Source organism: Centruroides sculpturatus, unplaced genomic scaffold (assembly GCF_000671375.1).
Source record: "Centruroides sculpturatus isolate CEXI.00-Female unplaced genomic scaffold, Cexi_2.0 scaffold1570, whole genome shotgun sequence".
NCBI classification, from domain to species: domain Eukaryota; kingdom Metazoa; phylum Arthropoda; class Arachnida; order Scorpiones; family Buthidae; genus Centruroides; species Centruroides sculpturatus.
The window spans coordinates 90,458-113,664 of NW_019385955.1; the positions used below are offsets into that span (position 1 = coordinate 90,458).

Genomic DNA, 23,207 nt, shown 5'->3' on the forward strand with positions numbered 1-23,207 from the left:
CGACAAAAAAATTTTACTGTCATAAAACGATAAATAGTTTGTCAAATTTTTATTCATAAAAATGCAGTTTCAACTGCTTTTTATTTTTATAAAATCCGTCTTCTTGCGCCATCAGAGGGCCTTTTAAACAATAGGTAGTCTGTTAGCGTTGGTCAGTAGTAGTCCAGATTCAATACGAACGTTTGTTTCTTGGAAATTTGATCACGATTTAAATACAGTATTTACTTTTATTATTACCGATATGTCATCGAAAAGAAAACGTGTTGTATTATCATTAAAAGACAAATTAAAGTATTTGTTTCGATTATCCGGATTTTTCCTTATCCGGACTACCTTCATCCCCAATTAGTCCGGATAATCGAGGTTCTACTGTAATTTTGTACATATTCATTTCAACTTGCACAACCCGGAGAAATATTAATTAACCCCGGAGCCCGAAGATAACTCGCTCAATCCCGGAATCTCCGGGTCAAACCCGGACAGGTGGCAACCCTATCCGTGGGTAGAGAGTCTGGGTTAGGCTCTCTACCACTTAATCGGCGACGCAATCGGTAAGACTGGTCCTCAGAGTCGAAGGATGGCTTTTTCGAGTTTACGTTGAACACGATTCGGAAAAATCAAGATCTTGTCTGGATTGATACCATTTAAACTATTTTTGTCGCGGTTTAACTCGCGTATATAAAAGATGATTACTAGGAGGACTATTTCTACAAGTGGAGCGTTGCGTAATTGACAAATAGTTCGAGCTCAATAAATGACACAAGTCGAATAAACAACATAACAAATATGTAAATTTTCGTCTAATGGAGATTATTATTATTAATTAAAGACAGTCTGCCCAAAAAGGGGCCACCATTTATAACTTGAGTAACTTTTGCAACAGTTATTTCTTTTTATCTACTGCAATTTTCGTGCCATCTTCGATATCATTTTTTAGTTTATTCTCCTTTATTTCTTCTGTTATATCAATCATCATTGGTATTGATGTACTGGTAAATAGGGTACGTCTTCCTTTCCCAATTCTGTTTGAGCATTTGATGTAGCCGTCGAAAAAGTCAAAATTTTTCTATTGCACCCGGCCATTTTTTTGTTCCGCTTCTTTTGCTAACTTTTTTTTATATTATATACAACTTCCAGATAACTTTTTTCTTTTTAACTCTCTCATTTTAATGCAAAAATTACATTTTTACTTCAATATGATAGAAAAACCCATAAATAAACCAATTTAATGATGAAAGAATTTTGTTTTTACAAAATATATAGTTACTGTTAAAATTAAAATGAAAACAGTCCAAAGGTCAATAATTATTAAAACAATAAAATTTCCAGAATGATTTCAGTTAAAAATCAAACAGAATATAACAATCCCACGTTATCCATGGTGGTTAGTCCTTACTATTGGCCACTATTTCGAGGATAATAAGACCAGATAGATTATAGGTTGGCCGTGGGGAGGTTGAGGCGGCGAGATGGGGACATGACACGACAGCCTCGCCACTCAACCGAACAGCGGACCCTGTATATAAACGATAACAGTTGTGGTCTGATTGCAAATTAAGTAATGCTACCAGAAAGCCTACAATGGCTATCTCAGTATCCCGTAAAAAAGATCACAAACTTGCATTGTATTCGTAATTTTTACTGTACCTGTTCATTGGATGTTCTCGAACCTCAAGCATGCCTGCATGGCATATCTCAGATGTTAAACACAGCTGACGAAATTTGAGAAAGACTGCAAAGTTGAGCTAAAACAAGCAGAAGGACCACTGTACCAAATTCCTGTCATCTGGATTTTTTTATCTGATTGTAAGGAGGTGTTGGGGTATTAAATACGTGAAAGCACACGTATGTAGAAGGGAGGATCTAAACATCTCGAAAACGCAACCAGGAAAGATTATCATTTAATCATGAGACATTATAGAACAGTGGCATACAAACAAATATCAAAACACAGGGAGATTGTCAGTATCGGCGTTGCTGCATATACGAGATTTCATAGATATAATTGTCTACGGACAGAATAAGGGGATGAATAGTGGTTTGGCTACTAGGCCTTGTGCGGCCTAGTAGCCTTGCAGATATGAAGTGAAGGTGTATGAAAACAGAGATAGAGTGAAAGCAAAGGGTCAGTTGATAAGAATGTTGTTGAAACTTGGTAAGATCTTACTACTTCAAGAGTTTAACTGTTCCAGCAACTTCTGGTTGCCAGTTACAGTAAGATGATTCTAAGCTTTCATCACTCATAAATGTGCTAATGAGATTCAGAATGACTGAAAGTGGTCAAGCGTAAGCTAATGAACAATAATATCTGAAATAATATTTTAAACTATTTAATATAATAAAATTAATATTTATCAAAATGTTGTATTCTCAAGGTTTTGTCAATTAATTCGAGATATTATCTTAATAATTTCTTTTTACTTTACAATATTTTATGTACAATATTTTAAATTACAAATTATATATACAAATGTAATAGTTTCCACTAATTATTAGGAAACCTTTCATTATTTAAATGTGCTCATATCACCATAATATATTCAATCAGATTCAACACCCTGAAACCCTCAACACAGTAATTTCTTCTGGTACGGTCACAATGGTAATGTAATAGCTTTAAAATATATTACAAACAGACAATGAAAAAATAGACAACTTTTTCTTACAAGTAACACTAGAAATGAAGATAAAGGGCGTTAGAAAATAAATTACGTAAACTGACAATGCATTAAAAACATGAAAACAAAAATTTAATGAAATAGGTTAAAAAATATTGAATAAAATTAAAACACACAAATATGAACAGCATAATGCACATTCACGTTCATACTCTCAAAGAAAAACTTTTAGGCTAGTCACAAAGACACAAATTATACAAATCTGTACACTACGAAAACATCAAAATACTTTCAGCAAAGAAAAGCTTGTATACAGGCATATAAAATATAATAATCATGTTTTACTAAAAAAAAACGTACACGATATTCAAAATTAGTACAAAACACATCGTTAAAACATGTGTAAAACACATGGTTAAAACTTACAATTTCTCGGACAAAAAAATTACATTCCTGCACTTAGAAATAATCAAATACTTTACCAATAATTCACAAAACATGCAGTGACAACACTAAAAATCCCATATACTACAAACAAATGACACGCCTTCAAATGCTAGAAAATATTTTCATCTTGTATCAAAAAGTAAAATATGCACTAGCAGTTGAGTCCGGCGTTACTCGGGCAAAGAGTAATGATAGCAAAGATTAAAATTATTAGATTATATCTGATCTTACCCGTTTGCTCCGGGTGCAAGAGTTAGGTCCCTCTTTTCCGAGGCTAATTAAAGAATTTTTAAATGAATCTAAAAATATGTTCGATTTCCCGCATCTAAAATAGTACAGTAGAAGCTGAGTTCTTCAGGGTAATCTTTAACCTTCTCGTTCTCCGCGGGGGAGGATTTCGAAAAATCCTTCTTACTGTAGTACATTCTCATAACGTAACCTGTGTACCAAATTTCGACTTTTCACTCCTAACCGTTTGGACTCTGCGCTTATTATTGATATTATGAACCCGTCTCGATTATATTGTAAGATATAGAACAACACAACATTCTCACCTAAAAACAAAAATACTGTCACAGAAATCTCATAGATGAAAAAACTATTGACAGCGTTTCATATTCATGGTTACTGCATACACTAAATCTGTACAAAATGCGTCAACACTCATTATATTTCTAGAAAACAATGGAGAACGACACTAATACTTCAGACTTTACAACATATACATCCAAACGAATCATATAAACATTATACGAGGCATAAATTCATTAATTTCGCTCTCTCTTTAAACTTTCTACAAGGACGGTTTTTTTTTTCAAGCTCCGATGGTTTCTAAAGACAAGTGTAAAAGCAAAATGAATTTATTACCAAAAGTTAGGTACAAACATGGTTATTTTTCGACATAATCATCGTAAAAATTGAGGAATTTGTCATATCTGTGGACGAGCTTTTCCATCCCCTTGTCATAGAATGTCGCCGCCAGTGAATTAAGATGGCCTTAACAACGTTTTGAAGATCGTCATTAGTCTCGAACCTCTGCCCTTCTAGCCAGATTTTCAGTTCAGGGAACAAGTGGAAGTCTTCACACGTTAAAGGTGTGTGAAGACTTCCACACAGCTTGGAACTTTTTAAACACCCAGCGTATAGCCCCGATTTAGCGCCGAGCGACTTCCACCTTTTTTCTGAACAGAAAAAGTGGCTCGGAGGGCAGAGGTTCGCGACTAATGACGATTTTCAAAACAACGTTAGGGCCCATCTCTAGTCACCGGCGGCAACATTCTATGGCAAGGGGATTGCAAAGCTCGTCTATAGATATGACAAATGCCTCAATCTTCACGGTGATTATGTCGAAAAGTAATCATGTTTGTACCCAACTTTTGGTAATAAATTCATTTTGTTATTTACACTTGTCTTTTTTATGGACCATGGGAACTTGAAAAAAAACCAGCCTACGTATAATTTAAAAAATTAATGATTTTATCAATATCTGGAAAATGCCATGTCTAATCTAATGTTATGTGATTTGTTTTGATATATATGTTGTAATGTCTGAGGTATAGTGTTTTTCTCCATTGTGTTTTCTAAAAATATAATGAATGTTAATGTTTTTTGTATAGATTTAGTCTATACAGTATCAAATGCTGTGAATTGTTTTTGGTATCCTATGTAGTTTATATGAGTATTTGTTGTTGTGTTATTAGCATATTGTGCTGTTCTTAAAAAGTAGATATCTAATAATTTATGCAGAATATAGAGTTTGGTTTCTAGGCAATGAGACTTTTTTATTTTTGTCTGTTTAAAAAACTGCAATGTAGCACAGTAATCAACACATGGCATAACTCATTCATTTATTCCAGCTTTTGTTGATCTGTTTAAAAACTGCAATGTAGCACAGTAATCAACACATGGCATAACTCATTCATTTATTCCAGCTTTTGTTGAGACGCGTTTCTATACACGTTTCGGGCTCCGTTTTTGCCCCTCCTCAGTCAACTAAAACATATAAAAACCAATTATATACGTATTATAACCCGACATATGAATTAAAACCACAAAAATAAAAGTATATTTCTTTGGTATATACAAGTAAGACACAACATACCATTTTTTAAAAAATTCCTTCTCTGTATGTATTTTTTTCCGAACGGGAATCATACTCTATATACTTAATTATTTCAGATACCAGGTTGAATATTTAATCTCACCTCTTCACGCTTCAGACATAGACTGTCTTATTTAAACTCTACTATATTTTGAAGACTATAAATAACAACACCATTAGTGTACTCAACATGTAGGTATTAACAATATACAGGATTTTTTCTCTTACATACTTAGTTACAGTAGAGTTCTTGAGGTGTCACAAAGGGTTACAATGGACATGTGGTAGAGTTCTTCTTTTTCTTATGTTCCTTATAATTATTCTGTCCTTATCTTCTTTGTATCTTATTCGTTAGTGTTGGAATATTAATACTATTTTATGTACAATTAATATTAAGGTTTCTTTCTATTAATAGTTTACTATTATAACATAAAGGTAAATAGTTCTTACCTAAACAAATTTGCCACACTTCGCAGATTTTAGTTGCTCTATTTTTTCACTGTTGTTTGTATCACCATACTTTCCTCTGAAAAATTTTTCGTATAAAAATACCTCAGAAGAACTTAGTTTTTAGTTGAACCTGAGTATTATACTACATTCCAAATTTATCCTTACATACTCGTTTACTTAGGTTTTCTTAAGTATCTGGAAGAGCCTCTAATGAGCTTCTAGCACATTTTTCCTTCTCTAATATTTATATCGATACTAATTCATATAAATTTTATATTATTAAACTTGTCATTTTTATCAACTCTTTGTATTTATGTATTATTATTAATAATCCTTACCGAAGTAACTAGAGTTCGCTTTCGTAATTCCGTTCTTTCAACTCTTTGATTCTAGAGGCGTTTCCATTCTATGATGATTTACATAACTATATGGTTTTCGGTAGGCAAGATTTAATTATGTTTCTTATTTCTTTTAAATACCATTCCAAAGTATTTTAAATTTTTTCCTTTTTATTTTCCAAAAATTCTCCTTTTTTTAAATAATTTTTCTTTCCAAATTCTTTTACAATATTTTTAGCCAATTCTCGTTAATTTTTAAACTTAAGTTTTTATTTATACAATGTCTATTTTTTATAATTTCTATACTCTCTTTAAATTTTCTGTGATAAGTTTCTTTTTCTTTATGTAAGATTTTTACATTATTTTGGTCAATATTACAGTTATTCAACGTGCAATGTTGGATAACAGGGGCAAAAACGGAGCCCGAAACGTGTATAGAAACGCGTCTCAACAAAAGCTGGAATAAATGAATGAGTTATGCCATGTGTTGATTACTGTGCTACATTGCAGTTTTTTAAACAGATATAAAGATACAACACGGTTTCGAAATATGGAAGACTTTTTTATTTCTTGAGTATTTGAATTAATGTCATAGAATGTTTTGTTTTACAGCGTTACGTTGATATTTATATGAAATACTACATCAAATAAATAAATGTTTTAGTAGACTATATAATCATTAAAATTTAGGTCTATTCTGTTAATTTAGTTTAATTAATTAATATACAACCTGTTTTACTATTGCAATTTGAATGGAACAGTAAAACACAACAATAATAACACTATTATTAATATTATAATGTAATACTGTGTTATAAATTTTAATTAGTAAATAATACAATTTCCGAATTTGAATGTATTCGAAAAACATAACAGGAATACATTTATGAGATAATTTTTAAATATTATTTTCCGTATTATTATTTCAATTAGATAAAATTAAGTTATAAGCTCTTTATATGTATAGTGTGTATGAATCATAAAATGTATAAAAATACAATTTATAATGTTTGGTTTTTAGGGTCCTGGATATCCTGTAAGTTTAAATATTAATTTTTAAATATCTTAATCTTTTAATTATTTAGATCTTTAATCCTATATATATAAGAGTTATTTAATTCTTATTTTAATTCCTGCAGATATTACCTCTCATATAATGTGCTTGAGATAAAACTTGGCCACCTATGGTTAACATGCTTTTTATAATGCCGTATGCTTTTAATGCGTTGTACTCACTATTAACGTCTCTGCAACCCTCCTTATAGCGCTTCATTTAACGGACGCAAGTAAATTGCAATCATACATTCGCACTAACTGTGTCAAACCACCCATGAAGAGTACTATTTTGCTAAGATAGAAACCGTTTTCATTAAACGGAAAACCAGATAGAAAAGCTCCAAGTATGAGGTAAGGACTACGTCATTGTGTGATGTGGATTACTTAGTGCCTCAGGAGCCAGAATAAACATTATTGAAATCTTCAATTCTGAAGATATTTGAGGTTTAAGTATTTAGTTGTTTGGATATATTCAGATTAACGTAGCTATCTATTTTGATGGAAATCTATCCTGGCTTTTTTAACATAGATCATATGAAATCACAAAAGCTGCGCTGAAAAGACAGTATTCAAGGAACAGCTTTCGTGCACAATGGCTGTTTCTAATAAGTTATCTCCAAAGTAAAAATAAAAACTTATATAACAAGTGGATCTGCAACATGCAGACTTTATTTTGTCGAAAACAACAATTATGCGATAAGTTAATCCAGAATATTAATGCTCACAAATTTAATTCCTTTCTGATTAAATGCAAGTTATTCTGGAAAAACAGCGCTCTTAATTTGTCGAATATGAAGTGATCTTAAATAACTCGACGTTGTTTTAGTTTCTAAACGGTTCAGTTGAGTGGTTGTTTTTACAGTAAACCTAAACTGGTTTAAACTTACATCTGGTTAGGGGCCGTCCATAAATTACGTAAGGTGTTTTGGTGGGTGGGGGTAAAGGATTTCTTACTATTTCTTACTCAGGGGTAGGGGGTAATAGATCTCGTCTTAGGTAATATTCTTATTTTTATTTTTTGATCTCGTTGAGTGGTGGCGTTTTGAATTTGGCTTCAATTTGGCGGTTTCTATTAAGAACGCTGGTTGTCTCGTGTGACGTGATAGAGTAATAACGCTAGCAGATTTACGCTCTACACATTTTCTGTCATGGGAGAAAGGCCGTGTGGTGGTTTCTCTCTCTTGTTTTTTATTAGAATAAGTGCACCATTCCTTTGGGTTGTATAACACTAAGAATACATAAACCAAAATGCATAATACAAAGTAAGCATAAAATTAGTATTCGGCTTTCAGTGAAAACTAAAATGTAAAACCAGAAATTATAAATAGTCTTTTCTTTCATATTTTTTAACATCATTGTAAAAAGCATGAAATAGTGGTTTCTGAACAAGCTTATCGAGTGGACGTGGCCACCCGAAACCAAGCGTAAAAATTTCTAATCTCAGAATAAGTGTATGTTGATCGTAAATTGGACAATGATAGATCATATAGTCGACGGTGTCTAGGTTTTCTGTACACAAAAGCAAGGAGCAGTTTCTGCCCGGTTATACATCGCTTGGTAGCTTCTAAAATTACCATGCTCAGTAAGTAGTTGAGCAGTAGCAAACGTTAAATCTCTAAGTAGTGATGAGAACCTGCATTCAACACTAGGAAAATAAAGTCTTGTTATTCTACCAGTTTTACTGCTTAACTACTTTTACTGGTTCCACTTTTGCATAACGTTGTTACGAATATAATTTTTAAGGCTGCTACGTGAGAGAGGGATGCGAATGTAGTCCAAATCAGTGTCCTTAGCCTCAAAGTCGTCTTTTTCATTTCCTAGTATGCCAGTATAGCCAGGAACAAATATAGAAGTTATCTTATTTACATGGTTTTTAATATGGTGCTGGATATATGCGATTTTATTGCTATTGCAATTGGGATTTAATAGAGCTTTTAGGACAGACAGAGAATCACTGTAAATGTTGATAGACAGAGTTTCGTTTGGTAGTGAAGTGGCCCACTGAACAGCTTGGTAGTCGGCATCTTCTTCAGCTTAATAGATGGAGGTATGTTGGAGGTATCTGTACCTTCTAACATATTTTTGGCAAAATATGTCAGTTTGGATGAAGATACAGATAATTGAGCCGAAAAGAAGTGAACTTTTGGACCCATCTGTGAAGATATTAATGTCTGCGTGATTATCCATGGAGGAAGCAGATGACACCAAATAACCTTGTTCACAGGATGATGATCAGAGATAGTAGGGTAATTGCAATGTGGTAGCGTATGAACAGCCGTAGATAGGAGTAGAGATTGTTGTTGAGCCTTGACGTTTGTAGTTCTGATGTAGTAGTTTAGAACCTTTTCTACGATACATAGTGGCAAAGGAATAAGCTCCGCTAGTATCAGAGAGGCATTAGTAAAAACTGTTCTGCCGCACTTTGAAATTCTGATGTCAAACTGGCTTTGAAGAGAGAGTAATTTACTTGCTACTGAACTTTTATTAGTTACATGATCACAGCCAGAGGCCGCGTAAAGTAGCATTGGTTGTATTGCCCCATTATATAGAGTTTTATAAGCTTTATTATTTAGTCCCCAAGTGCACCTAACACATTTTAGCAGCATGTAGTTTATTTTCTTGGCCTTAGCCAAGATGTAATCAATATGGCAACGGAATATAGTTTCTTTCTATTCTCTCTTGTTTTATCTTGTATGATGTTTCTTTTACACATGCTCAAGCTAGTCGATCTGACAAAGTTTTTTGCGTCTTTTGCGAACATTAAAATTAATATAAAAACAATTATAATGACGTTGATTAATGATGATGATAATAATAATAATATTGTTAATAATTAAAAAATAAAGTTCTTAAAATAAATTGTTCATTCGAATTCATTAAATTTTTATATTTTAAAATGTGTTCACATAAAGTCTTTTATAAATATTAGTACATATTAATTAACTAGTTAATAATTATATATTTTGGACCTAATGTGTTTAGGGTTTCATTAAAAACATTTTTTTGGTTAATTTAAAATCTTTCTATAAAATCATGCCAAAATATTACGTAAGATAGGAAGGGGAGGGGGGATAAAAAGAAAATATTACTTTTTCTTACACAGGGGTGGGTGGGGGTCTAGAATGGCCGAAATCGCCCTTACGTAATTTATGGACGGCCCCTAAGCTGTTTCAGGTAAAACGTGGCTAATGCAAAAACCTGGCAACCTAAGGTTAAAATGCATTTTATAATATGCTGGTAAAGTAGATGCGTTGTATGTACTCTGTCTTACATACCTGCAGCCCTATTAATACTGTAGATCTTCATTCACAGGGTGCCAGTAAATTACATGCAAACATTTCGCACAAAGTTCGTCAAACCACCCATAAAAACTATGATTTTACTAATGAAAAACTTATTTCATTAGACCAAAAACCAGATAGAAAAGTTTCAAATGTGAGGTAAGAACTATGCCATTTTGTAATTTGCCAAACATGGCCAACATACGGCCCGCGGCCCGGATGTGTCCCGTGTAATGGATTTATGTGGCCCGCGAATCTTTCAATATTAGGTACTCAAGACAGAATAGATCGGTGAAAAATTCTAACGCCTAACAAAAAAAAGAAAAGGTCAACAACTCGCTGTCCGATTAGAGTTAACCCTCCATTACAAATTCCTTAACTCTTAACTCTCGAAAATATTTACAAAAATTGAGTGTTTAGTATTCGGAGGGTTTAGATTAGGGTGTAAAAACCGGTAATTTATTACCTATAATGAAAAATATTAAATATTGCCGTTACCGAAATTCTTTCATCGGTTTCTCGTAATCGAAGTTAATTTGGGAAAAAGTTAAAAATGATTATAAAAACATTCAAAGAAAAAAAGGAAAACACTTTTTATACAGTAATGTCAAAACATAACTACTCCGTCTGGCAACAACAAACATTTTACTTCTCTGTACGATATTTTCCGATACAACAGTAACTGAAACCGTTAGACCGGATGGCCGAGCGGTTGCTGGCCTACGACTCTGGGGACTCGGGATCGAATTCAGACGGGTCGATAAAACGCCAAACTTTTTTGCGTGGTGGTCCGTTCGGATACGTGGGTCCCGGTCCCTTACCACCCGGCCATTGTGGGGCTGGTCGAACCCATAATGGACTTGCAAAGAAAAAAAGGCTGTCTTAGTGCCCACATGGCTGAGAGTAAAGAATAGTAACCGAAATCCATTAAATTAAAATCTAAATAATCTTAATGTAATTAAATTAAATTAAAATCTATTATTTATAGTAAAAAATCCAAAACTTATTCAGAAATTTTTTATTTTAAGCATGCATTGGTATTCGGGAGTTGACAACAATGCTAAGTCACCAGTGGAGCCTAGTTATTTATGCTTAGTATTAATCACAAAAAACGCGTTTATATTTTGCAATTCTATCACTTCTCAATTACTTTACTTAAATACGTTTTAGTGCTTTCTTTACATTTAAGACACTCGTGATTAAGACACTTCTTTGCTTTATGATGGGTACCATCATAAAGCAAAGAAAATAAAACGTGTGGCAGTATTTTTTAGAAAAACTAAAGAACAAACTGAATGTCTAAAGTGTCACATAGTTTTGAAATCGGCTGGTGGTTCAACACCTAGTTTGAAAGCGCACGTGAGTAAAATTGATAGTATAGATGCGAAAATAAAGCCAGTAACTCTAACAATAATGAAACTACTTTAGAACAATATTTAACTAGAAAATCTGTTGATGATGAAATTGCAAAAATGACATGCATAGATAGTTTTAGCTTCAGACAAATTGCTTTGAGTGAATTTATCCAAAGAAACCTGGAAATTAATGCTTATGATAAACTGCCAATTAGTACAGGAATTTGGAGTAAAAAATTTGGTTTTGAAATATCATGAAACTAAGAAGACAGAATTAGTAAATACTTTTCTGATCAAATTAAAAGATGATGTCGATATTAGATGAATATACTTCTTCACAGAATCAACGCTTTATGAGTATCAATGTACATGATATGAAAAGACATTGGTCCTTAAGATTAGTACATATTTCAGGTTTTTTAAATAGTAAGAAAATCACCCTTATAGTAAAGAAACGATTAATTGAATTTGGATTTCATTTGAATCATTATATCGTCGTTTTCTATTATCGTTTTTTATTGGTAATAGAAAAATGTTTTCGGTAATTTATCGGTAACTGAAATGTCGGTAATTGTTCCATTTTAGATTGACCTGCCCATATATTATCAGGCAAAACTGGCTTGGTTTGACAGACAATGTATGGAATCCACCAAAGCTGCGCCAAAAAACTGGAAAATTTTAAGGAAACATTTCATGTGCAATGTACTGGATATGATTGNGTTGCTTATCTACAGCATAAAGACAAAATTTGGTGCCTTCTGCAAAAAGTAAAAAGCTCTTTTGTCTTAGGTAAAAACAAGTTTGAAGTTATTTTTCTCGAATATTTATGTCAATACAGTATTATAGATGAACGAATACAGTATCACTTTTCTCAAATTTAAACACCGAATTCGAATATTAGCCAGATCGCGAATACTTATGTTCACTAAATATTCGAATTCGATATAAATGATATTCAATTATCATTTCTACTTTCTAGTATACGAGTACACGAGATTCTAAATTTCAAATATTACGTTGATTAAAAATAAACTCAAATACTACAAATATCTCTAATATCGGACCATTCGTACAGTCACAGTAGCATATCCAGAAGGAAGGAGCTAAAGGATCCAAAGGAAGGTCTAGGCAACACAAAAATTAAAAATATTCCAGTAATTAATAAATACATTTTATTAACATTACATAATGATTGTATTGTGTATGGTCCGTTAAACCATATTTGTCATCATAAATGCTTTTATAAACGACATTTTGAGGCTCAGACAAATAAATTTTAATTTTGTCTTAATTAATGGAATTCCCTTTTATCCGCCGACAGCGCCTTATCAATCGTACCTTTCATTTAATTTGTGACAAGAAAAGAAGCAGATTAAACACTGAACGTTTTCGAATTATTGTTTTTTATTAAATTAAAAATCTGTCAAATTTACCAGATTCAGATTGAAAATGGAAGTGATGCACTACAGAAATCTGGAAGCAGAACGCGCGGACGGTTTAAATGCTTTTTTATATTGATCGTCACACATTTAGGTGGCCAGGTTTTGCCTTAATCAGTTTAATGCTTAATAATTAAGCATATTTACAATATATTGATAATAAATGAAATGTTTCAAAGTTTAGATTAGTCAAAATAAATTGCTTATTAGTACAGTATAGTCTATTCCGTAAGTTATCTCTTACGTATTTTACAGTACGTAAAAATGTAATGTATTATTTTTTCAGATGGTACAAGATGGTGGAGTAGTTTGGGTAGGTTTAAGATTTCGTTTACTTTCATAATAACTGATATTAGTAGATTTGATAGTAAATCTTATGTATAACACTTATTTGTTGTTCATTTCATTGGTCAGTGGTTCACAACTAAAGATGTTTAATTAAAGATGTTTGAGCTTGCTCACAATTTTTGGTGACATACCATTGTCGCATGAATGAGGTCGTTATGTTATCCCCATTAACGTTGCATTTCGTATATATACACATGCGAAATGCAACATTAGCGTTTGTTCGTTTTTATATACATAGATAATATTAAAAAATAAACAAAAATTAAGACTATATACTCGCACATTACTTCAAAAATAACTAAGAAATTGGATAATAAGATATATATATATATACAGTCGACCCCCCTATAACTATAACACGGGTTCCTATAGTTCGAGTTCCTATATCAAGGCGAAAAAATTGCGACAGTATTCGCACAAAGATGCTAAAAATAACTCGTATAATTCGGTAAAACGTCAACGCCGACTCGTGTCGCGACAGGATTGGTCGAATCTAGACTAATAGAGGATATTGTTAAAACCGTTGAGTTTAAACGAGCAGCGGATCTACTAAAAACCATTTATTATTTAACGTCCATAAAAATTATATTTATATTAATGATGTCTCCAAAATTCAGCGAATTTTTCGCAAAAAAAATAATTTATCAGGAAGCATGCGAGCGCCATTTGATGACAAGCGAACGGTGCACACTCGGTAAGTAATCCTACAATTTTTTTGTTTATAGCATAATTTATATGGATTATTCCCAAAAAATTATACGTATTTTGGAAATGTTGAGTCAAATTTGTCTAGAATCGATTAATTTTATGGAAGAAACTTTTCAAACAGCTGTAGTCCGTAAACTGCATATGTGCCGGGCTGTGATTGGCTGGACTCGTAGAAAATGGATTCATAAAAACCGGAACGTATCTACCGTGTTATGGGGGGGTCACTTGTATATTAATATATATTAAATAGACAAAATGTTATAGTCTTAAGCAATTATTCGATTCTATTATTTGTTAACATATAGTATAAAATCATTCTTCTTTCAATTTATGTGAAATTTAATTTTAACTTGTTGATAAAATGAATAATTTCTGTTTTTCTAAGTAGAAATATTTAATACATAATAATTACAACAATACCCAGCTTAACGCTGCCTCGATTAACATTGATTCGATATAACGCGGTCTGCTCGAAGACTAAAAAAAGCTCAAAATTTACGCCGATTCAAATTATCGCGTCATTTTATTGATTCGTATTTAATACGATTATTCCCAAACACGAACCAATCAGCAAAAGGTGGAAATTCGTCATAGCGCTGTACTTTCCTTAAATATATGTTTGTTTGGTGCAATTTTGGAAAAAAAATATAACATCATGCATGCCGTAAGCAATATCGACTTCGCCTGGCAAGAATTAACTGATAACTGCATGTACAAAGTGTGGAAGAAGTTATGGCTTAAAGTATCGAAGAATTCTGAACGAGAAAAGCCTATCGCTGTATCGTTAGGCTGACAATTTGCTCAACCTAATCGATACAGCATGACTAGGAGATGTAGACGAGCAGGATATTGAGGAGTTACTGCAGGTTTCTGTTGAGATCCTTAACAACGACGACCTTCAAGAACTGGCAGAACAAGGAATTCATGTAGAACTGAAAAATAGTCATTCTGAAAACGAAGAACCCAAAGAACTTTTCTACAGATTTCCTTAATAAAAGTTTGGTAACGATAATCGAAATCATTGATTAAATTGTAGTGAATGATCCAGATTTTGAAAGGCGTGCAAAAGCAAGACGAGGCGTTTTGGATGCGATCTCCTGCTACCGACATTTCCTTAAGGAAAGAAAAAAAGCGACAAATGAAACTTTACGACTTTATCGCAAAAAACAAGAATTTCGGAAGAGCCAGGACATTCGTCACAAAAAATGAAATTTACATTTCTGTGTGTATACATTTATCTCTTATTTAACATATATTATTGTGCAGATTAATATAAAAATAACTTAAAATTAAAGTAAAATCTGTTTATTTTTGGTCGCGTGTTCCCCTTTCCGTATTTACTCTATGTTAGAATGACCTCGTTTAACGCTTTGTCGTCTAGGAACGTATACTTCGCGTTATGCGGTGTCTTACTGTATATGTTGCTTATCTACAGCATAAAGACAAAATTTGGTGCCTTCTGCAAAAAGTAAAAAGCTCTTTTGTCTTAGGTAAAAACAAGTTTGAAGTTATTTTTCTCGAATATTTATGTCAATACAGTATTATAGATGAACGAATACAGTATCACTTTTCTCAAATTTAAACACCGAATTCGAATATTAGCCAGATCGCGAATACTTATGTTCACTAAATATTCGAATTCGATATAAATGATATTCAATTATCATTTCTACTTTCTAGTATACGAGTACACGAGATTCTAAATTTCAAATATTACGTTGATTAAAAATAAACTCAAATACTACAAATATCTCTAATATCGGACCATTCGTACAGTCACAGTAGCATATCCAGAAGGAAGGAGCTAAAGGATCCAAAGGAAGGTCTAGGCAACACAAAAATTAAAAATATTCCAGTAATTAATAAATACATTTTATTAACATTACATAATGATTGTATTGTGTATGGTCCGTTAAACCATATTTGTCATCATAAATGCTTTTATAAACGACATTTTGAGGCTCAGACAAATAAATTTTAATTTTGTCTTAATTAATGAAATTCCTCTTTTATCCGCCGACAGCGCCTTATCAGCCGTACCTTTCATTTAATTTGTGACAAGAAAAGAAGCAGATTAAACACTGAACGTTTTCGAATTATTGTTTTTTATTAAATTAAAAATCTGTAATAAGAAAGAATAAGAACAAATATTTGTTAACTTATTAAAGTTAAGATGATATAAATTAAAAAAGCAAATTTAAAGTTCATAGTCAGAAGATTACGTTTCAAATTTCATTTCTTAAAATTTAGTAAATTGGTCTTTTTTACTCTCTTTTTTATACTTTATTAATTTATTAATATATTAAAACAACAAATAATAATAAATATTACATAAATTAATCTACTATATAAGTTATATAAAGTAATTAAGTTCACTAAGTATACGGAGTATTCGAGATCTGCTTAATAATCGAATTCGAGAAAAGTACCTATCTCTAGTTAATATTATTAATTTAATAACTAAATTAAGAAAATTGTTACCTTGGATAAATTGGCGCCTGTGGCCAATGACCTCACTATGTCACTATTGTTTTTAATGCGATTGCGAACAATTATAAACAGGCGAGAAATTATCGCACTTTGTCACTTGTTCGCTGCCTTAGTGTTTAATCAAATTATTCTCTGAAACAGTCTCGTACGTCAAATTTCAGTTGAAATTTAATATACGAAAAATTGAAGAACATACAAGAACATAAGAAAAGTACGAGAAGTTGAAATTAACGAAGAAGTTAAATGTAACTTCTTCGTACTTGCAAACTCGTTAAAAGTATTTATGATTGAAGAAAAGCATATTTTACTATAAGCAGCTATGTTTTATTTGGAAATATTGTTTATATAAAAAATTATAAACTTCAACTCGGATGTATGGAGTGTGGTAAAGTGGCTCAAAGACCTGATTCGGCCACTGAACGGTGATCAATGGTTCGCTAATGAACAATAATATCTGACAAGATATTCTAAATTATATATGATAAAATTAATATAAATCAAAATTTCCGAGCTATAATCGTATATTCTTAAAGGTTTATCAATTAATTCAAGATATCACAAATATACAATATCTTTTTCATCTTGTCAAATATATCACTGTTGCAGGTTATGTGTTCACAGATAGTGAGTAGGATAACTTACGAGTAAGTTTAAAAAATCATACACGCCTACTTTGATCCGTTTCAAGTCGTACCGAACCAAAAAGTGGCGGGCTTCATAAAAGACGCCACGTCATGGCCGTTTATTTATTATAAAAAATAATACAATGGTTATATGATACGAAGCGTTGCTACACAATACAAATACAAAAGTTTATATAACACAAATCATTGTTACACACATAGGTAATGACAGGAGAGAAATGTAACACTCCCCCTCAATGATTTGTCCCATTTTGCTTACAGTCATCGAGTCCAAGTTGTCTAGCACATTTAACGTGTTTTCTAGTACACACTGGTTTTGTTAAAATGTTTGCTACCATTTCCTTGGTAGGGCAGTACATAATACATACATTCCCATTTTTCACTTCATTTCTTACAAAATGATATTTGACATCAATATGTTTCGTACGTCGACTAACACGATCATTCTCCGCCACTTTCATACAACTTTGGTTATCCTCGTACATAGTTACTTTCTTATCGACGGTTTCCCCAAGGTCCAGAAACACTCGCTTCAGCCAAGCAGCCTCTTGGGTAGCTTCACAAACTGCAACGTACTCAGCTTCAGTCGAGGACAGTGTAACATTGCTTTGCTTTTTACTGTACCACGATACAGGACTGCTTTGATATTTAAAGACATACCCTGTATGCGACTTTCTATCTGTGTTATCACCTGCCCAGTCTGAGTCGACGAAACATTCTAGTGTGGTTCTAGCGTTGCTCTTTTCACCCAATTTCAGCTTCCAATCAGCTGTTCCCTTCAGATATCGGAACACCCTTTTCACCTCATTCCAGTCAGCTGCTCTTGGTTCCTTAGTACGTTGAGCAAGGATGGAAACTGCTGCCAATATATCTGGGCGTGTGTTGGTTGCAAAATACAGTAAACTACCTATACCTTCAGGTACAGTTTATTACTTTCTATTTTTGGTCCCCGCTCTTTAATTTTGAAATATCCAGGATCAAGGGGAATCTTGCTGGTTTTTGCACCTTGAAGTCCAAATTCTACTAGTTTGTCAGTTATAAAATGTTTTTGATTTAAATGGAATATTCCATCACCATCTCGATCAAATTTGATTCTGAGGCAATGATCGATATTTCCGAGGTTTTTCATGTGGAAATATTTTTTAGTTTCCACTTCAAGCCAATTTAACGCTTCTTTGGAGGTTGATGCTGCAATTACATCATCAACGTGTACAATGATGTACATTGTTGCATAGCATCTTTTTCCGGTGTACAGACAAGATCATTTATGCTCTGTGCAAAACCGCATTCAATCAGTACTTCATGCAATTTTCTGTTCCACTCAGTAGCTCCCCGTTTCAATCCATAAAGGTTTTTCACAAGCTTGCAAACTTTGCTTGGTTCCTCTATGTCGTAACCTTTAGGTTGCTGCATGTACACTGTGTGGTGTAGGTCGCCATTCAAGAAAGCTGTCTCAATGTCATAGTGATTCACATGCATTTTACGTTTAGCTGCTAAAGTCAGCAAGATCCTAAGGGTTGTTTGCTTTGCCACTGGAGCAAACACTTGGTCATAATCCTCCCCATATTTTTGACTGAAGCCTTATGCCACCAGACGGGCTTTGTATCTTGTCGGTTTACCTTGTCGGTGGTGGTTTGGCCAACACCCATGTTCCATTTTTCTTGAGCGTACAAATTTCCGCATCCATTGCCTTTATCCACTCATTTGCATCTTTTCCGTTGACGGCTTCATCGTAGGTTTTCGGTTCAGAAACAACCTTACTTTGCATTGCCTCAACCAATCTGTCTGGGGGATGATGACCTTTGTTGTTTCTCGTAGAGCGACGGAGTGGCAGATTGTCCTCAGATTGCTTGTTAAAGGTGGCTCTTTCATTTAGATTAACTTCCACTTCGCTTTTGCTGTCATCATCACTGTGGTAATGTGAAAGGGATGAATTGTTGGTCGAGCCCATGTTGTCATGTGGATTTCCTTCTATGAAGACAACGTCACGACTTATCTTGATTTTCTTGGTTACAATATCCAACAATCGATATACCTTGCTGCCATTTTCATATCCCACAAATCTTGTTTCAATTGCCTTTACATCCAGTTTCTTTCTTACTCCAAAAGGAACTCTTGTGTAAGCAATACATCCAAAACGGCGGATGTACTCAATATTTGGCTTCTTACCTTGCCATTTCTCACATTGTGTCATTGGGTCCTTTTTCGATGGTAATCTGTTCTGGATATGATTTGCCGTAATTAATGCCTCACCCCAATAGCATTTTCCTAATTCTGCACCATGCAACATTGTTCTTACCATCTCACAAAGAGAGCGATTTTTCCGTTCTGCCTTGCCATTCTGTTGAGGACAATCTGATGCTGTGTTCTGAACTTTAATACCATGCTCCTTGAAAAGTTTACGCAGGTGTTCATTCATGTACTCAGTTCCTCTATCAGATCGGAACTTTTTCACCTTGCATCCCATTTGTGTTTCAACATAGTTTACATATTCCTTTATTTTTACATTAGCCTCAGACTTATGCTTCAATAGATAAACTTTGGTATAACCGGTATAATCATCTATACTCGTTATGTAATATCTATTTTCACCAGGGGTTCTCACTTACATGGGTCAACACAAGTCACTGTGCAATAGCTCAAGCTTTGTACTACTTCTATTCATCGATTCTTTTGGAAATGGTTTTCGCGGCGTTTTATTTTTCATGCAACTTTCGCATCCCACAGTGCACCCACACTCATTAATTGTCACACCCTCGACACTTTCGGCAGCCATATAACGCATTACAGATGGATCAAGGTGCCCACACCTCAAGTGCCACAGATGTACATACTGTTTCTTGGGCATGGATAATACTTCTAAAGCATTGTGTTGACTCAACACAAACAGTGATCCCCAAAGTTCAGCCTTTGCATGTGTCTCGCCATCTCGTTTTATGTAGCACTGCATTGTTTTGCTGTCAAAATACACATCATAACCTCTTTGCATCATTTTCACTGAAATTATAGTTTTTTTATTGCAGTGTAGCACCTACAAACACTTGTCTTTTTCTTTTACCCGCGACCCCCCGAGTAAGCCTTTGAGACCCCTCTGGGTGTCGCCACACACAGGTTGAAAAACACTGCTCTAGTCTAAATAAACAGCAATTACGCCAGAAATAGCTACCGCAAGTCAGCACACATCAATCTGTCCACAACAAATATGCATATGCACTTCTTGCCTTAGACTGTTATAAGGCTCCTGTTTTCATTGGCTTCAGACGACAGTTCTAGTTTCTACGTTAACTTTTATCCGATTCGGAGTCTAATAATTATATATCATTGCTTGTTTCCATTCATGTAAACTACGAGTGTACAGCCCGTCCCGTTGGTTGTCTGGCAACCGTTGTAGATGCAATCACTGAATTAGAAAGAAAGCGTCTTCAAAAAGAAAAAGCAATGGCAACTGTTTTCCTCAGTCAGAGATAAGTTAGATAGATTTGCCTAAAAATTTGAGAAAAGTTTTGCTAAAAATGCAGACTTATAAAAGTCCTGGAACGCAATGACGTCAAGACCAAGCATAGTATACAGTAGTATAAAAATGAATAACTTCTGTAAAATATACCTTGCAATTTAAATAAAACTTTTTACTCAAGATAGATGATTTTAATAACCTGATTTTTAGCACCACTTCTTTGCATTATTTTTTCTGTTTTTAGCACTGTGCACACCACTTTTTAACTTGTTAACACTCTAACATCTTATTCTTATTAGGACAGTGTATCGTATAAATTATCTCTTATATAGTACGTAAAAAATGTAGTGCATTATTTTTTTCAGGTGCAGCAGCAGCCACCCTTTCAACAGACTGGGGTAAGTTTAAGATTTTATTTACTTTCACGATAAATGATATTGATAGTTTCGATGACACAGTAATAAGCCATTGTGGCATTAATGATGTCTTTATATGTGTAAACGAAACGTAACATTAATAATTTACAGCTTTGTTAAATATATATTGATTTACAAATAATATTAAAAAGTAAACGAAAAGTTAGCATATTTAAATGAATTTTTAAAATTTTGTGGCATCATAAGAGAAGTGTGTTGAACGTCTACATTAATTTTCCATGGCACATCAACTGAGAACCAATGTTCGGTTATTCAAAAGTAAATAAACAGTTTCTTATAGGGATTATTACTCATAACATACGGCTTATTATTAATCTTTAATTTATATACATAATTGAAGATGTTTGTTTGTTCTCTATATATTCCTAGGCTGTTCGACCAATTACTATTAAACTCGGCAGTTAGGTTCAAATACTTCTAACTTAGATAATGCCGTGCATGTTACCCCACAATATCGATTATATTTCTATAAATCAATTAATTTTTATCTATGTTCGATTTTCTGAGTTACACCATCTGTTGGCAAAATATTTAACAAAATAAACTAAATATAATTTTTACAAAAAGGATATAATTTAAAATATATATATATATTATATTCATTTAATTACNTAAGCTTGTGAGAAGCCTATAAGTATTTAATTTTTCATATCTAACAACTTGGGTTTTTTATTTCTGAAAGATTCTTTCTTAATTCTAATAAATACCCTCCAGTAACTCATTGGATATAACTACCGAACACTGGTAGTTAGTTAGTCGTGGGTTTGGGCATGGCCAATTGACCAACCACGTGCAGTTTTCCGGGTTTTCTTCACGTTAGTATCACCTAAATAGGGTCCAGCTTTCCTTAAGTCTTCTTGGGATGCATTCCTCTCGGCAGATCCCTTGTGACATTGTCACAATGCTGGACTGCAATTTTTCTTCATAATGTTTTTAATTCTTTTAGTTGTGCTAAAAGGAAAAGTACGTCATACTTTTTCTTTTAGCAACAGAGTCGTGCTGGTATCCATCTAACTCTTTTCAGGGAAAAAATTTTGAATTGAAGAACGTGACATCCAATTTATAAATCGAAATTCCGTACTTTTGACCTGGGCCTCCTACCTACACGCTTTCCATACCCGGGGTCGTATTCTGGTCACTGTCTCTGGTCTCTCGTCTCCCACAAGCCGGTCGCTGATTGGCTAATCATTTGGATTAGCCAATCAGCGACCGGCTTGTGGGAGACGAGAAACCAGAGACAGTGACCAAAATATGGCTCCTGGTCTCGACTTTCGTCTATCTAACTCCTTTCTCGAGATTAAGGAAGGTTAGACAAACAGGGGAAGACAATGGAAATTTATAGGTCTACAGTTTTTTCAAATTGCAACTGAATAATTTATCTATAAACGCGATATTTCCCGGGAACTTGCTTCCCACATAATTGATACAACCAGTTACAAAAATATAAACACTTTATTAATACATTAAGGCAATTATTCTCCCATTTTACAAGATTTTGTTTTATTTAAACAAATCTTATATCAATTCTTTTAGACATTAAGGTTAGCAACTTCGATGACATGCGTGGTCATCACAATCGATCCAACACGGATTACTTTTCAAGTATTAATAGTAGACCAGCATTAAGTAGTAGTCGTTGACCATTCTCTTTTCCGAGAGGAAGTCAACGACTACTTTTGGTCGAATTAGCTTCAACCTCCATCTGCAACAGCCTTTCTTCCTATCGGACCCACCGGTACGGTGGCATTCGAATAGGAAAATTACAGAATACGAAGTTACTGGACAGCACAAAATATGATTTAAGTGGTTTTCGAGGGTGCCGAGTTTAAGTGTTTGGTCCGTTTTTCGCGGAATTTGATTCGTTGGCAGATTATCATTTGATATTCGGCTGTGAATAAAACAGTTTGTTTGTGCTAACATCAGAAAACATTAAATAAAATACGATATCTTAAATTTCGTATTTTATTTAATGTTTTCTAATTTTTAATTGGTTTAATTGCTTAATTGTTCTTTAATTTTTAATTGTTTCCATTTTAATTGG

At 33.4% G+C, this 23,207-nt stretch overlaps 1 long non-coding RNA gene across 1 annotated transcript in view; it reads left to right on the plus strand.

The window, feature by feature from the left end:
• Nucleotides 1-23,207, plus strand: part of LOC111612792 — an 83,476-nt gene that overhangs the window by 33,499 nt on the left and 26,770 nt on the right. The window contains exons 6-8 of the long non-coding RNA XR_002754675.1: nucleotides 6,976-6,990; nucleotides 13,372-13,398; nucleotides 21,095-21,127. This is a non-coding gene — a long non-coding RNA (uncharacterized LOC111612792). The remainder of the gene's footprint in view (nucleotides 1-6,975; nucleotides 6,991-13,371; nucleotides 13,399-21,094; nucleotides 21,128-23,207) is intronic.